Source organism: Eucalyptus grandis, chromosome 5, assembly GCF_016545825.1.
Source record: "Eucalyptus grandis isolate ANBG69807.140 chromosome 5, ASM1654582v1, whole genome shotgun sequence".
Classification (NCBI taxonomy): domain Eukaryota; kingdom Viridiplantae; phylum Streptophyta; class Magnoliopsida; order Myrtales; family Myrtaceae; genus Eucalyptus; species Eucalyptus grandis.
The window spans coordinates 46980316-46996523 of NC_052616.1; the positions used below are offsets into that span (position 1 = coordinate 46980316).

The following is a 16208-nucleotide window of genomic DNA, read 5'->3' on the forward strand; positions in this document are numbered from 1 at the left end:
TCTTTTCTATCGACTGATCTGGACTTCACACCAAGGCCACTGGACGCGATGGTCTCGCCGGAAAACCTACCAAACGAGAGAAAATCCCTGGTCTCTCCCGAATTTCTCTATGAACGCCGGGACTTGCCGAGGCGCCGGTAAGTAGCTGGACACGGCTGAGCTGTAGTGAGGCAGGAGGATGAGCGTGACGACCAGGCCTGCTGGACGACTCGCAGGAGCCGTTGGGCGCAGCCGCGTGTACGCTGGAGGTGTCGGCTTCGCTACAAGAACTCGCTGGGTGCACTAGAAAGCCAGGAGATTTCACGGCGTCGTTATTTATATTTGGAAGGACACCAGGAGGCCTCGACTCGCCGGGAAACAGCCGGATTGTTTACTGGTGCAGATCAGGTGCGAGGTGAGGAGCGGGCGAAGGAGCTCGGCGGCAAAACCCGAGCTGAACTGCAGGACTGTTTCTCGGAGATCACTGGAGGGTGCTGTTCCGGCGTCGGGACTGCCAGAGTTGCTGCTGGTCGGTGGCTGAAGCATGTTGATCACTTCACCGGGATTTGCTCGAACTATTGCTACGGTGAAGAGCGGCGGCGAAGGCGAGTCACGGCCGTAGGGGCAGCTTGGCAGCATGAGGTTCCAGCCTAGAGGGTTGCCGATGCGGGCGGGGCGTCAGCAGCAGCAGCAGGAGGGATGGCGTGACCCTGGTGGACGGCTCTCGGTGGTCGCGGGCTCGTCGGGGCTGGCTCGTTGGGCTGACGCCGGAGTCGCGGATGCTGATGCTTCATTGGAGTCAACGGAGAAAAGGAAGGACTTGTCGAGGCTGTTGTTTCGCGACTACCTGTCTTGTTTGGAATCGCTGAGGTTGCTAGGCGGGCACTATGACACCCGAATTTTTGTCGACATTTTTAGGTATCCATTTATCTTACAAAAATGTATAAAAAGATAAAAAAAGCAAAATGAAGAATAAAAATGGATGAAATGAAAATAAAAAAATAAATAATATATATAAAATTTGAAAGCGAAGTCATGTGGGCCGGTATGTCCAGCCAATAATATATGTTTCTATCCCAATCAACCAATTGCTGATAAATTAGGACACGATCAAGACAGTTGTAAAAGGAATGAGCGGATTGATTACGAACAAGAAGGAACGTGCTTAAGGTTGGAAGCCGTTATCAGAAATGAATAACCGAGTGGTGGTTACCAAGCTCCTGTAAAAATACCGCCAATCGTCCAACTAGAACCCCCTGAACAACACATCAAATGTTATTTCCTTATTGTATTTTAGTTTTCCCTAGCTGTTGTGTTTAGATTTCCGTCGTTGATTAAATTTCAGCAAGTGTCTATATCTTAGGGCGGCATTGTTGATTAAATTCCGACATTATATCCCTAGTCCAACGTCGTTGATTATATTTCGACATTGTGTCATCTATCCAAGTGCATTGTCACCGATTAAGTTCCAACATTGTATCAAATTACTTTAAAGCTATACAATTGATTAGATTCCATCATATAGTTCAAATTGGGTCTCAGAGTTAGTAAGTCAATTATCAAGATTGCATAGTGCAGTTTGAAATTGAGAATTCAATCTTTAAATTGCATTTGATATCTCTTTTCGGAATTAGCACGTAACCTCCGTCCTTTTTAAACAAAAGCCGAGAATAACACTGGTGAAAGATATTTCGTCGCCAAATCAAAACCGGCGAAATAGCACTACTGCTGAAGATGCCTAGGGTTGCTAGATGGAGACTGCAGAGGTAGCCGGAGGAGTCGCTGGGACAAGTCTGGCCGCACAAGAACAGCAGCAAGTGGCACAGCGTGGACTAGCGATCAACGGCTGCGAACGCGGTGTCGGTTGGAGCACCGCGAGAGGGCCGCGGTTGCGGTTGCGGCTGGCGTCTGTGGGTCTTTGCCGCAAACCCCACAAAAGCTGTACGGCACAACTCAAGATTTTCTCCATTAGCTTTCTTTTTTCTTCTCTGTTTTCCTTTTCTCATGAAAAACGTGCGGACGCCCTTTTTTGTCCTTTCTTCCTTCTACTTCTGTTGTGAACTGCCCCAGAAAGCTTTTCTCCATTTGCTTTCTCATGAAAACGTGCAGACCTCTTTCCTTTTCCTTCCTTTCTTTGCTTCTTTTGTGTAAACGTGGATGGAGACCAAAGAGGAAGAGAGGAACAGATCCCTTGCGTCAGTCCATGGAGAAAAGAGCTTAGCTTCTATCCACCCTTTGTCTCTGCCCTACTCGGAATTGGAGCAGACCTCTCCTTTTCCTTTTGGGCGTATAAGGGGCAGGCAAGAGAGAGACCCTCGTTCGTCTTTTGTGGCCATGGCATGATATTCATATTTAGTAATGTCAGCCAATTTTTTATTTCATGAAACAGATCAATAGCCAGAGAATAAATTTGAAATAAAAATAAAAAATAGAAAAACCTACTTCTTTGTTCCTGAAAATACCAAAAAAAAAAAAAAAAAAAGAGAGGTTATTTTAGAAAATAAACTCAACATAACATAATGTTCGTCTTTACACAATCAACACAATGTTCGGTCTCCCGGCCCAATATAAGTTCTCATTTTTAGAATAAAAATAAATAAAAATTCAAAAATTTAGGGAAAAAATTTAGAAATTAGATGTTGAGTAGTCTTATTGGATTTTTATGTAAACTTTAGTTTAGAATTAGTTTAACATAAAAATGTGAAAATATTTTGATGAAAATTGGATTCAAGATTGAATAAGCTTTTAGGGTTTTACTATATAGATTTTGAATGTCGTTTTCTTTTAGAGACAATACTAGATTGCAAAAGCTTGATGACTCCAAGCAACTTTTTCTTTTTCTTTTTTTCAAAAGATCTATACACCTATTTATCGTAATGCTTAGAGATTTACTATCAACTTCCTCATATTATAAGTTATAAATCAACGGAACTCTCTATTACTATTTCAACCCTCCATCTTCGACTAATTATTATGAAGATGGAATTGTTGAAATATGATGAGACATTCTTCTCTCTCTCTAGGGTATTTACAGGCAAGGAATGGTTACTATTTCCAACCATCTTTAACTAATTATTATGAAGATGGAATTGTTGAAATACGATGAGACATTCTCTCTCTCTCTCTCTCTCTCTCTCTCTCTCTCTCTCTCTCTCTCTCTCTCTCTCTCTCTAGGGTATTTACAAGCAAGGAATGGCTTAGCAATTCTAGTAATTGCATGGTCATTTTGGGATTTTTCATCTCCCACAATAACAATACGTGCCAAATGCCGGTGGCCCAAGTTATGCACCTGAGTACGGTTGATTTTTAGTAAATGCATTATCATCGGGTTCTATTGGGCTGGTCGATGGACGGCGTTTGACATGGGTACCGTGCAGGATTTTGGAAAGACTCTTTAACCTGCGAGTTCATGCTGTGTTTAGCTTCTTCACCGTTCATTTTCCTATCAGAATTTGGTCTTCCTTGCGGTTGCTTGCTGCGGACGAGAAGGTTCTACATATTTTCTATTATTACAGTGCGCGGTAACCTTCTGAGTGATGAGAGTGTCGTGCCCATGCCTTTTCGCTTTCACGGCCTCATAAAGTGCTGCCATCTCGTTAAGAATGGAGATTCCTTTCGCGTTATGTGGTTCCTGATTTGATTCTGAATTAAAATGTGAAGATGTTTCTGTGAACTTGTGCACTTGTGGTCTACATCCACGCCCAACCATACCTGGTCTAACCAAGGCAGCAGCACTTCATTTCATGTGGATGTGGATTGGCCTCGCCGTTCTTGGTCGGGTCATTCACAACTTCCTCCCTCTTTCTCTTTCGTAGCGCGTTCTTAGCTCATCGCGTTTGGACCATCTCGCCTCTCAAAGCACTCGAGAAAGCTGCCTCTAATTTATCAATTTCTAGCCTTCCAATTGATTTTCACGTTGATTTTAGACAGTAGAATTTTTGGAAAGGCCCTTTAACCTGCGAATGGTGCAGACTGTCAGACATATCATGAATGCTGTGTTTCGCTTCTCCACCATTATTTTCCTATCAGAATTTGGTCTTCCTCGTTTTCGCTTGCTGCGGACGAGAAGGTTCTACATATTTTCTGTTATTACAGTGCGGTCAACTACTAACTGAGTTCCGATCAAGGTCGAAAAAAAAAAACTACTGAGTGATGTGAACGTTGTCCCCATACCTTTTCGCTTTCACGGCCCATGCGATGCTGCAACCTCGTTAAGAATGGAGATATCTACCGAGTTGTGTGGTTCCTGATTTGATTCTGAACTAAAACGTGAAGATCGTTCCTGTGAACGTGTGCAGCGCTTGTGGTCCACATCCGCACCCAACCTCACGTAGTTTATCCAAGGCAGTAGTACTTCATTTTATGTGGGTGTGGATTGGCCTCATTGTTCTTGGTCAGGTCACTCGCAAGTTCCTCCCTTTTTTCTATTTCGCAGTGTGCTTTTAGCTCATCACATTCGAACCATCCTGCCTCTCAATGCATTCAAGAAAGCTACCTACCTCTAAATTAGTAGTTTCGCATCTTCCAATTGATTTTCACAATTCTTTTAGACAGTAAAATACCAGTTAAGAGTGCCAAACTCTGGAAAGCTCATTTGAATGTGTTGAGAGCTACAGTTACAGGGACTATATAGGCCTAGAGGCCATCGTAACCATGTAAGAAGCCGGATCACTATCTCAAATGTGGGATTCTCCTGTTGCACTAAAAATGAATTCTACATGGCCAAGTCCCTGTAGGTGGGCTTTCATTCCGTGCTAATAGTAAATCTCATTCTCTTCTTTCCATACTCCATACCGATCAAAACAATTGGTTTTATAACCATACCATTCTAAATCGCATCCTTTGAAATTCGAAATGAAAATAGCTCATCAAAAGCTTGATTAATCCTTTTTGGACAGAGTACACCTGCATAGATGCATCATCTTTTGAACAATGGGTCCAGTTTTCTAATGTCCAGCTGATGAACTTCTAGTTCACTAATTGCATATCATAACTATTGCACTGGGTCTATGAGCACCGAATGTATGTAATCTTTCAGTGCAATATGAGGATTGGTATAATGATCTCCACCATCCTTGTACAACACATCCATCACTCGCGAGAGGTTGAGAATTCCCACGAGAAGTGGCATTGCGACAGCAGTCGGGCGAAGACACTCCTCATTGATGTCCTTCCACGAGTCATTCACTTGCTTGCGAAGGTTGTTTTCCGCTTCTTGTTCTGTGACACCATATAGCTTCATGTAACATTGCACGGCCGAGTCCACATGTCCTCTTGATTGTTCAAACTGCAAAGATATGTATAACAAGACATTTAAACAAGACCGTCTATATTCCATAGGAGTTGGGTTGGGTCTATATCTTCATGGAACACTTGCAAGAACAAAAAGTACCTTATGTGTCGCCAAATCATCCATGAGCCTGCAGATGATTGTTGAAGCCTTGAGGATCTTTGGGTCGTTGAACAACCAATCTAGATCGTCTTTTGTGACGATATCAGGCATTCCCACAAAGGACGTGACAGCTAACAATGGGTAACCACTTGATACTAGCGCAATGGACATGTACTCATCCATGGTGGGCTTGTGCTGTTGGTGCAGCCATTTTGCTTCAGCAAAATAGGATCTCGCCTGCCTCTTCATCTGAGAATGCAAAAGATTATATTTCTATCAATCGAGAATGACAGCACTAAGATTGTAGAATATAGTAGGGGTGGTACGATCTTACTGCTTCTACCGCATAGCAGAGGCAGTATGATTTTCCTGTGCATGCCAGTATTTCTTCAATTTCAACATAGATATTGATAAGTGCTTTGTAAAACACTTGCATGTACTCTGGAAGTTCATGTATGCAATCAATGTCCCACCTGAAATTATGAGATATTATAAGATAGGGTATAAACTACGTGATTATTATAAACTTCAGATCGCACAAGGATTTGGTAATCACCATATTACCATATACGAAAAGGTTGATCAATCAAACTCCATCTTCTTTTGACATAGAGTTACTGATCAGATACGTTTTGCCACATCATACAAGTAGTGGTGAAACATAATGTACGAAAAGTAAGACGCACATGCTGCAAACCAAAAGGCAGAAAAGCGAATTTAACCTTTGAATTGCTTGAGTAAAGAGCTCTAGCTCTTCATAGGTGCCATAGACATCATATATGTCATCAAGAACTGAAGTCACTGCGATCACTTTGGTCATCATTCTTCTAGCAACCGCTAATTCGGGCTCAAAATGAACTCCCAGAATCCAAAAGTATCCTTCCACGAGCCTGTCTCTTGCGAATGGTAACTTCCTCTTGAAGTCTAAACCCATCCACCACCTACAGGTAAAATGGCATTATTCATGTAAATCTTCCGTAGAGTGTAAATTCAAACTATTTAATCATGTGATTTCATAGTTGATGAACCTTGTAATATCAAATAACTCCTTCTGGTGTTGCTTCTGCAAGCGGTTGAAATCTAACTTGGCTAGTGATAGCAGGACTTCATTATGTAAAGGTTCTGCTTCATACATGGAGATGTATCGTCTGGCCTCGAGCCTCGGCACCCCTTTACGAATTGTTTGCTTTAAGGCATGATGGACTTGTGTTGCGAGAGGAGGGCTTAGTTGCTCCTTAACGGATTTGAGATGGGTTAAACTGAAAGAAAGCGCTTGATCCAGAACATCTTCTCCATGCACACTCAAATGGCTAGCTTCGTACAAACTTAGTAGTCCTTACGTCACTTGCATGTTTCTCACTGAACTTTCCACTGGGGTCCTTGAACTTGTTGAAGATGTCTGCTCATAGATCACAGTGAAATAAGGATTTCTATTGTAAACATCTCTGTTAGACAGAGATTCTTCACGAGCAACAATAACAACCAACTTACAAACGATGGTTGAAGCCACTTGTAGTTATTATTTTTATCTCTTGCCAAGGACAGTCCCTATAACAATTGTTCCTCATGATATGAAAACCATGTGACCTATCATTTAGTGTGTATTAAGTGAACTATATGTAGAAATCACTCTCTGTATCTATAGCATTTTTCTAAAAGAAACAGTCGCAAACTAGTTGTATTCTAGGGTTTTCTAGGGATATCCGGCATATTTGGTCAAGAACGTGAAGTATGCCACAAGTTTAACACATTTATGAAGTTCCTTACGGTCAGAATTTTGTTTAGTAGGAGTACTATTTAGGTGCGTTATACTTTTATCGGATTGTGGCTTTGGGGTTCTGTTGTGCAATAACTTGGGCAGGTCGTCTGTAACTTCAGGTGATTGATTGTCGAATGACCTCGATCCACGGTAGAGAAAGGCAAAGGGGATAGATTTTGGACAGTGGGAAAAGATCAAAGTATATAGATCATCAATTTTGTGGCTGAGTATTAAAAACAAAAGAAGGCGACTCACCAGAAGAAACTCGGTAGCCTTGTTGTCGCAACAATCGGAAGAGGAGAGCAGCCGTGTAGAGGTCATCGATATCCCTGTCTCCATTGTTGCAAACGAAACATGTCTCACTAAGTTGTTTCAACACGTGATCAATGTTACTTGCGAAGCGGTGTGCAATGCCTAATCGTTGTATTTGATCAATCATGTCCAGTTTCAGGGACGGCTTATCGGCATCAGCGCATAGCATTCTCTTCACCTCGTCATCCAGCTTCTGGATTTCTTGTTCCGCATGCTGATCATGGCCATTTTCCTACACATAACAGAGAAAAACATATGTCAATTTCTCTCTGGTACTGAGTGCATGAGAAGTTCACTGGCCCGTAAGGAAGGACGAGAGGGGCTTTCTATTGGTGTCGATTTCTCTCTGATACAAAAGACTGCAGTGGACCGGGCCAAAATCGATATCTTTGTGCATCACACCGCAGCACGTGGATATTTTACTTTGCTCTCACTCGCGCAAGGGCTCTCTCTCTCTGCTTGATGTTAAAGTCAATTGTGGAGCTCAAGCGGTCTCATGATCTCTCCCCGGCCAGTGAGAGGCTGCCTCCTCCTCCAGATCCGGAGCCAATGCCTCCAGATCTATAACCTCAACCTCCATGGCCATGGAGGGCGGCGGCTCCTCTATGGCCATGAGACTCAACCGTGACGTCAATATCTCAACCGCTATAGAGGAGTCGCTGATATCATGGTGGCGGAGCGCAGAGAGAGAAAGAGAGACCAGCCTGGAGATGATGAGGACGATGGCAGACGGTGGAGCGACTCAGACATGTGGCCAAGGCTCAGCCTGGAGGCGGCGGCGGCAACTTCACTGGTGGCGAGAGCACAGGGAGAGGCGGCATCGAGTTGCTGTCAGGAGGAGGACCTAATATTTTCTCCTCCTTTCTCTCTCACACGCTCCTCTCTCATGCACACCGCAACTCGATGTCGCACAGCAACGCTCCGATTATCCCGGAAAGAACTCTATTTTGTTAAAGCCTCCCTTGCCCTTAGCAACGAGAATTCAATTCCATGCCTAAAGATCATTTGTCACTTCTTGTAGTCACATCCGATTTCCTCACCATAGGATGCAGAGATGTGTTCATCTAGGGAAGTCTGACGTATGGGCCCACTCGGACACGTGTCATCATTTTAGGTCCTTTTTTTTTATTGTGCTGGCTACATCAGAGGTACCTAATACTTTCTCGAGAAAAAGGAGAGGGGGAATTTGAAGTTGGTACGAAAAGGACTAGAGTTACGTGGACAAATACGGGATTTTTTATGGTAAAAAAGTACGGGATAGTCCAAATAATCATAAACTGTAACTAATTATCATCTATTCCTCCTTAGTAGGAGGTTAAAAGGCTCCGCAGAAGACAACTGCGTAAACAAATCACGGTCAAACCGGAACGCCCTCAGGTACCCACTGCGATCGGAAAAAACTAATTGGAGTATTGGCAGCTCTCACGCCAAGAAAAATATAGTGGCTGGGTTAACTACCCATAAGATACCCTCTTGAGCAGGAGCCTAAAAGGCTCCCGCAGAAGACAACTGCGTTAACAAATCACAATCAAACTGGGACACCCCCAGGTACTCGCCGCAACGGAAAAAAACTAATTGGGGATATTGACAGCTCCCACGCTAAGAAAAATATAGTGGCTGGGTTAACCAACCAACGTAAGACTGGACCTAAGCAAGTCCTTAAAAGGCTTCGTCCGAAACAGGGATCCCCAGGACGTAAAACAGGGGTATCCCCCACGAGGCTCTCCGGTCACAACCCCCCTAACGGGCGGTTTGGAACCCACCCGGATTCCCGCGCCGCCGCCAGGTGAAACATCCTGTAACTAATTATCATCTAGATATGGTCTGGAGAGGACATGGGTATTGAATTCTTGAATGCATAAGGTAAAAAAAGAAAGAAATAGAGAAAGAAAGATGGTAAATATGGGATAGCTAAGAGTGTTTATTGAAATTGTGCACCAGGATATTCACGAAGATGTTATTGATAATGATAATTCTCACATTCCTTGTTTACGAGATTTGTTTGGATTTCATGTCGTTTCTTTTGACCTTACATCAAAGGGCTCTCTCACCTTTACCTAATATTTTCACTCTTTTTTAGGAAAAATTTTAAATACAGTGCCCCTTTCGGAACACCCCCTTTCATTTTTCTTTACCACGCCCAGGTATTTCACTGGGGAAATAGCTTGGGACGAGTCCCGCCTCGGCTAACCCCCTACCCCAGGGAGGGTCCCTTCATTGGCGGCGGCCCGCCTTGTTCCTTGGATTTTGTAATCAGGGTTCCTAGGATAAACCCCTACCTAGTGGTTTAAGCCGCATGGGCTTGGCCTAACTTGGGACGGGTCCCGCCTCGGCTGACCCCCCTACCCTAGGGAGGGTCCCTTCATTGGCGGCGGCCCGCCTTGTTCCTTGGATTTTGTAATCAGGGTTCCTAGGATAAACCCCTACCCAGTGGTTTAGGCCGCATGGGCTTGGCCAATTTTCACTCTTTTTTGGCAAAAAATTTTAAATTTATAATGAGAATGTCAGAATTTCCTTGGTCATTATAGAGTAACAAAGTGAAGAACCAAGTTTAAGCACGAGAGGAAGCTTTGTATTATTCCAGATGAAGTGCATAAAAGGAAATTTATTTTCACGTGCTATACCACTACTATTCACGAAATATGTATACATATATATAGTTGAGTCAGAAGCAATGTATTAAATTCTAACCATTGAGCAAGAGCAAGAGGCATATTTGAGGAAGTAATCCCCCCATATGCTTGGATGAAAATTTGCTGAATGGCGTTCAACCACATGGCTTTTATCTTGAGTTGCAAGAGAAGATGGAATTGTTGAAATCGGAAGAGACATTCTTTTCCTTTCTTTTTTATGGCTTTCTAATGAGAGATAGAGAGCACGAGGGGCTTTTCTATGAGTGGCAAAGACATTATTGATGGGTATTTATAGGCAAGGAACGGCTTAGGCTCCATATGGTAACGCTTGTACTCTTTTACTCTCCGAAATAGAAAAATAACTAAAATCCGTTTGATAATATCAATTAATTTTTCTACTCCCTGTAATAATAAAGTGATTGGGAATAGATTTGGAACAGAAAACAAAAAGTAAAAAAAAATAGTTTCTTATTCTCGAGAACAATTTGTAAAAATAAGTTATTTTTATTTATTTATTTTTCTTTTCTTCTTCTTCCTCGCCACTCGCATTTCTTGTTCCTAGAACAATTTCTAGAAATAAGTTAATTTTTTTCTTTTCTAGGCGACGAGCGGCAGCGAAAAAGAAAAAGATAAGAAAAAAGAAAAAAATTAAAAAATTATACATTACAAAAGAAATTGTAGATTATATTAAACGTAGTCATATTCTTTTTCTATCTTGAGAATAAAATTTTGTGTAGCTAATAAACGTTCTTGAACTCAAAAATTATTTTAGGAATCGAAATAGAAAAAAATTATTTTTAAAAGAAATGAAATAAAAATATTATCAAACACACCCTTAATAATTTTAGTAATTGTACTGTTATTTTCGGATTCATGGTTTCCCAAAATAACGATTCGTGCCAAATGCTAGTGGCCCAGATTTTTTCCTCTTTTTTTTTTGGTCAAAATAGTGGCCTAGGTTGTGCACATGAGTACGTGGGGTTCCATCGGGCCGGTTGATGTATGGTGTTTAACACGTGTATCGTATAGAATTTCGGAAAGGCTTTTTTAACCTGCGAATGGTGGAGGCTGTTGGAGATAACTTGCAAACTGTGTTTTGCTTCTCCACCGTTCATTTGCCAATCAGAATCTAGTCTTCCCTTGTCTTCGCTTGCTGCGTGCTAGAATATTCTGTTCTGCATGTCTCTATTATCGTACCATGGTCGACTACTGACCTGAGTGGTGTGACTGTTGTGCCAATACCTTCTCGCCATCACGGCCCCATGCGGTGATACCGCATCGTTAAGAATGGAAGTATCTTCCGCGGTGTGTAGTTCCTGATTTGATTCTGAATTAAACTTGAAGATCGTTACTGTGAACGGGTGCATCACTTGTGGTCCGCATCCGTGCCCAACCTTACCTAGTCCCACCTAGGCAGTAGTACATCATTTTATGTGGGTGTGGATTGGCCTTGTCATTCTCGGTCAAGTCATTCGCAAGTCCCTTTTTCTATTTCGTAGTGTGTTCTTAGCTCATCACATTTGGACCATCCCGCCTCTCAAAGCACTCGAGAAAGCTACCTCTAAATTAGCAATTTCGCATTTTCGGATTGATTTTCACATTGCTTTTAGACAATTTGGTCCTGTTTGATAACATTTTTATTTCTTTATTTTTCTGTTCTTTTATTCCTTGAAACAGAAAAAAGAACAAAAATCTGTTTAATAATGCCAGCTAAGGGTGCGTTTGGTAACGCGATTTTGTTCCTGAGAACAGATTCTAATCAAAAATGATTATTTTTTATTCTGTTCTTGGGAACAATTTCTAAGCATTTTAAATTGTTTGATAACTATCCAAAATTTCTGATTCTGTAATAGAATTGCATTTGATGCATCTTAATTGATTCTCGTTCCAAATTCAATTTCTTTTAATTTTTAAATGTTTTTCTTTTTCTTTTTTTCTTCTCTTTTTTTCCTTTTCTTTATTTTCTATTGTTTTTTTCTTTTCCTTTCTCTCTCATGTCTATCTTCTTCCGTACGCTGGTCGTCGGTCCGGCAACCGGCCAAACAAGGGTCGGCAACCTCACCAGAGCATTGCTAGCCCTCGGAGAGGCCGGCCCTCGTCGACCAAGCCTCAATGGGGCTGGGCAAGGCTCGCCTGGCCACCAGCAGGGCTAGGCAAGCTTTGTTAAGGTTGGGCAAGGCTCGCCTAGCCATTGGCGAGGCTCGCCCAGCCTCGCCGATGGCCAAGACGGCCTCGCCGGGGCTAGGTGAGGCTCGCCCGGCCACCGCGAGACTTGGCCTCCCTAGACGCGAGGCTTGCCCGGCCCGGTGAGGCTCGAGCTCACCAAATCTAGCGAGACCGAGCCTCACCGGTGGCCAAGGTGCCTTGCCCAACCTCTAGCGAGCTCGCCAGACCGGTTGCTAGCGATCGGTAGCAACAGCGGCGGACAGCGACGGCGACCGACGGTGACTGGCGGCAAGCGGCGACAGACGGCAACCGCGGGATGGTGGTCGATGAAGAAGAAGAAAAGAGAAGAAGAAGAGAAAATGGAAGAAGAATAATTGGTTTTGATTCTTAAATTTGTTCCCGAAACAAGAATCAATTTTTTTTTATTCTTAATTATATTCCAAATTTACTTCTGGGAACAAAAAAATATAATTTTGTTTCCGAGAACAAAAATTTTACCAAACGCGATTCTCATTCCCAAACTAATTCCAAGAACAAAAAATCAGAATTAAGCATTGTTTGGATGGTTACCAAACAGTGCCTAATTTTTCTATTCCTCAAAACAGATTAGTAACAAGGGAATAAAATTGGAATAGAAACACGAAGTATATATAAACCTACTTATTTTTTCCTAGAAACACAAAAAATGTCATTTTAGAAAATAAGCTCAACATAATCTAATGTTCGTCTTTATACAATCGACACAAGATTCAGTCTCCTAACCCAATCCAAGTTCCCATTTTTCGAAATAAAAAATAAAATAAAATACAATCAAAAATAAATAAATAAATAATTAGGAAAAAATTGAGAAATTAGATTTTGAGTAGTTTTACTAAATTTTAATGTTAATTTCAATTTAGAATTAGTTTAGCATAAAAATGTGAAAATATTTTGATGAAAATTGATTCAAAATTGAAAAGCTTTTAGGGCTTTACTATATGGATTTTTAAGTGTCGTTTTTTTTAGAGATAATGCTGGATTACGCTAGGTGACTCCAAGCAACTTTTGCTTTTCTTCTCAAAAGGTCTATACACCTATTTATTGTAATGCTTAAAGATTTACTATCAATCTCCTCATATTATGAGTTGTAAACCAACGAGACTTTCTGTTACCATTACCAAGGGGAAAGTATAAAAAATTTCATAAACCTATTATATTGGTACTAATTAACTCCTAAACCTTTTTGCATTGGTATCAATTCAATTCATTCAGCCAATTTTGGCCAGCTGGCGTTGACGCCCAGGGCCATTGGTGAGGTGGCTTCGCTTAGATCTAGGCGAGGCCATGGTGGCCATCGCCAAGCCGGAGGCTTGTTAACCACTAGCGAGGGCCGCGAGGGCCTCACCAATCGCGGGCAAGGCTGCCTTTGCCCACAGCAAGGCTAAGGCGAGGCTGACCTTGCCCAGATCCGGGCGAAACCGCCTCACCCGCAGCCTTGGGCGAGGGCCGCGACCTCGGTGAGGGCCAGTGGTCGGTGAGCCTCTGGCCTGGCGATGGCCGCTGGTGAGGCTACCTTCGCTAGTCGCGAGCAAGGCCACCTTCACCTGAGGCAAGGCCAGGGCGAGGTTGGCCTCACCCAAATCTGGGTGAAGCCGCCTCACTAGTGGCCCTAGGCGAGGCAGGGCGAGGGCCCCGGCCCTTGTTGGCCACCACGGGGACATCCAAGGAGGAACAAGGGAGAAAAGAAAATGAACAAAAGAAAAAAGTAATAAACAATTCGAACAAAATAAAACAATTATTCAAGAAATTCTCACGTTAGCGTCTGGCCATCAGCATGCATCCACGTCAGCGCCAACTGGCTAAAATTAGTCAGATGGACTAAATTAGTACCAATACGAAAATGTTTAGGACTAAATTAATTCAATTAAAAAGTTGAGGACTGAATTGGTACAAATATAATAAGTTTAAGACTTTTTTGTACTTTTCCCCCATTTCAACCATTTATCTTTAACTAACTATTATATTGGTTTTCTTAGGTCATTTTAGAATATCTTGATCAATTAAATCATTACAAAATTTCAGTATTATCTAAACATGAAATGTTATGTCTCTTTATAATTAAATAAAAAAAAATTGGGGTTAGAAATTTTTAGGATTGTACCAAATGCATTTTTGTTCTTTCTCTATTTCGGAAATCTAAATTTTGTGCGGTTATCAAACGCATTTTTTTTCTAAACTTGTCCAAATAGAACTATTTTTGAACAGAAATTGTTCTCGAAAATAAAATGTTATCAAACACACCTTAATTACCAGTCAAGAGGCCAAACTCTAGAAATTTCATTTAAATGTGTTGACAGCTACAGTTATGGGGACTATATAGGTCCCAAGGCCATCGTAGCCAGGGAAGAAGCTGGGTCCCTATCTCCAATGCGGGATTCCTTTGTTACACTAATAATGAATTCTACATGGCCAAGTCCCTATAGGAAGAGCTTTCGTATTGCCCTTCAGTAGCATCGCTTTCTCTGAATTAAAATCACTATGAATAACACTAGAGGAAGATGACTTTAAGTATGTGGCCGAGAAAAAAGATGTGTATGCACACTGGCCCTTGTAATTGGTTCTCGAATTTGCATAGGATCTCTACTTTGCTCCTTCTCATCTCCGATGGTCAACCAAGTTTATGACAACCGAGAGTTGCCTACGAGTTGGAAACGCACAAACGTGGATCGAAAATTATCAATCACGGGCCAGACGCGTTAAAATCCTTAAAAGTTACCAATAGGTTAGGTTATACTAAAATCGCGTTCAGTCGATTTTAACCACGAAATTGAATTTATTTTCGGAAATCGAACATTCAAGCGTGTCATGATTCTTTTTAGGACGCCGTCTCATCTTTCGGAGAAATTTCGTCGAGTCTGGAATTTTTGCGAAAAATCAATTTTGGACAAAAAGAAATTATGGAAATTCGTATGGGCTGCTCTAAGGGGTTTATTGGCCGCCAAAATTGCTTTGTTTGGAAAGAAATGAGAGGAAATTAGCCATTGGAAAGAGCCTTGACTTCTTGGCTGAAGACTTTGAGGCCAAATGCACTTGAGTGCATGAATATTTCCCTTGGACTCCCATTGGCCCTCACCTTGACTTAGTTTTCCCCCTCTCTCCCCTCCTTATTCTCTCTCTCCCTCCTTGTGCGTGAACTTTAGCCAACCGAACCCCCACCCCTATTGCTTCTTCTTCTTCTTCTTCTTCATTTCCATTTCCCTTGGTGCCGCAAGCCTCCAGTAGCCAGCCAGCCCACGCTGCCGTCTTTAGTCTAGCACCGCACCACCTTCTTGCTACCACCAACCCGTGTTCGCCCGTGAACCCCGTCTTGAGCTGCCGCCCACCTTAGCTCAACTCTATCCTATTGGGGAAATCCCTTATGATGTTTTGAAAATGACAAAATAAATCAAAGGCTACTGACGTGATTAATTGTTAAGTAACAGATTATGCAGATGATAGAATATGTAAAAGATGTTATCCAAAGTTTATTCTGAAGATTTCCAGACTTATGTGTCAAAGTTTGAAAATTGCCAAACTTTAGTGTTAAAGTCTGTTCTACATCAGAAGTCTGCCAACTCCCAACTCTAACAAGTTCCGGGCAACGTGAATGAAGAACCGTGAAAGACGACTTTATCTTTGGCCCGAACTTATTCAGACTGTATTCAAACCTTAAGGTTAAATTTGTTCAGAAGCAGATTATACTCAGACTCAGATTGTAAAGTCTATTGCTCTCAGACTTTACATCCAGAATGAGGATCAAACGTAACACAAGCCCTAAATGTATAACGGTTAGTGATCTAATTTGGATTCTACATCAAGATTGATTTGATTGACTCAATTTAATTGATTGACAATTGGATCTTGAAGATAAGAACTTTCTATACGGAGAAGCTCTACTTATGGAAACCAAAATTCTATTTGTATGGGCGATCAGAATCAATTTGGATTA

At 41.9% G+C, this 16208-nt stretch overlaps 1 pseudogene; it reads right to left on the bottom strand.

Moving 5' to 3' along the window:
* Nucleotides 1–4885: 4885 nt before the first annotated feature.
* On the bottom strand, nt 4886–10287 carry LOC104431719 (annotated as a pseudogene).
* Between the last annotated feature and the right edge of the window lie 5921 nt (nt 10288–16208).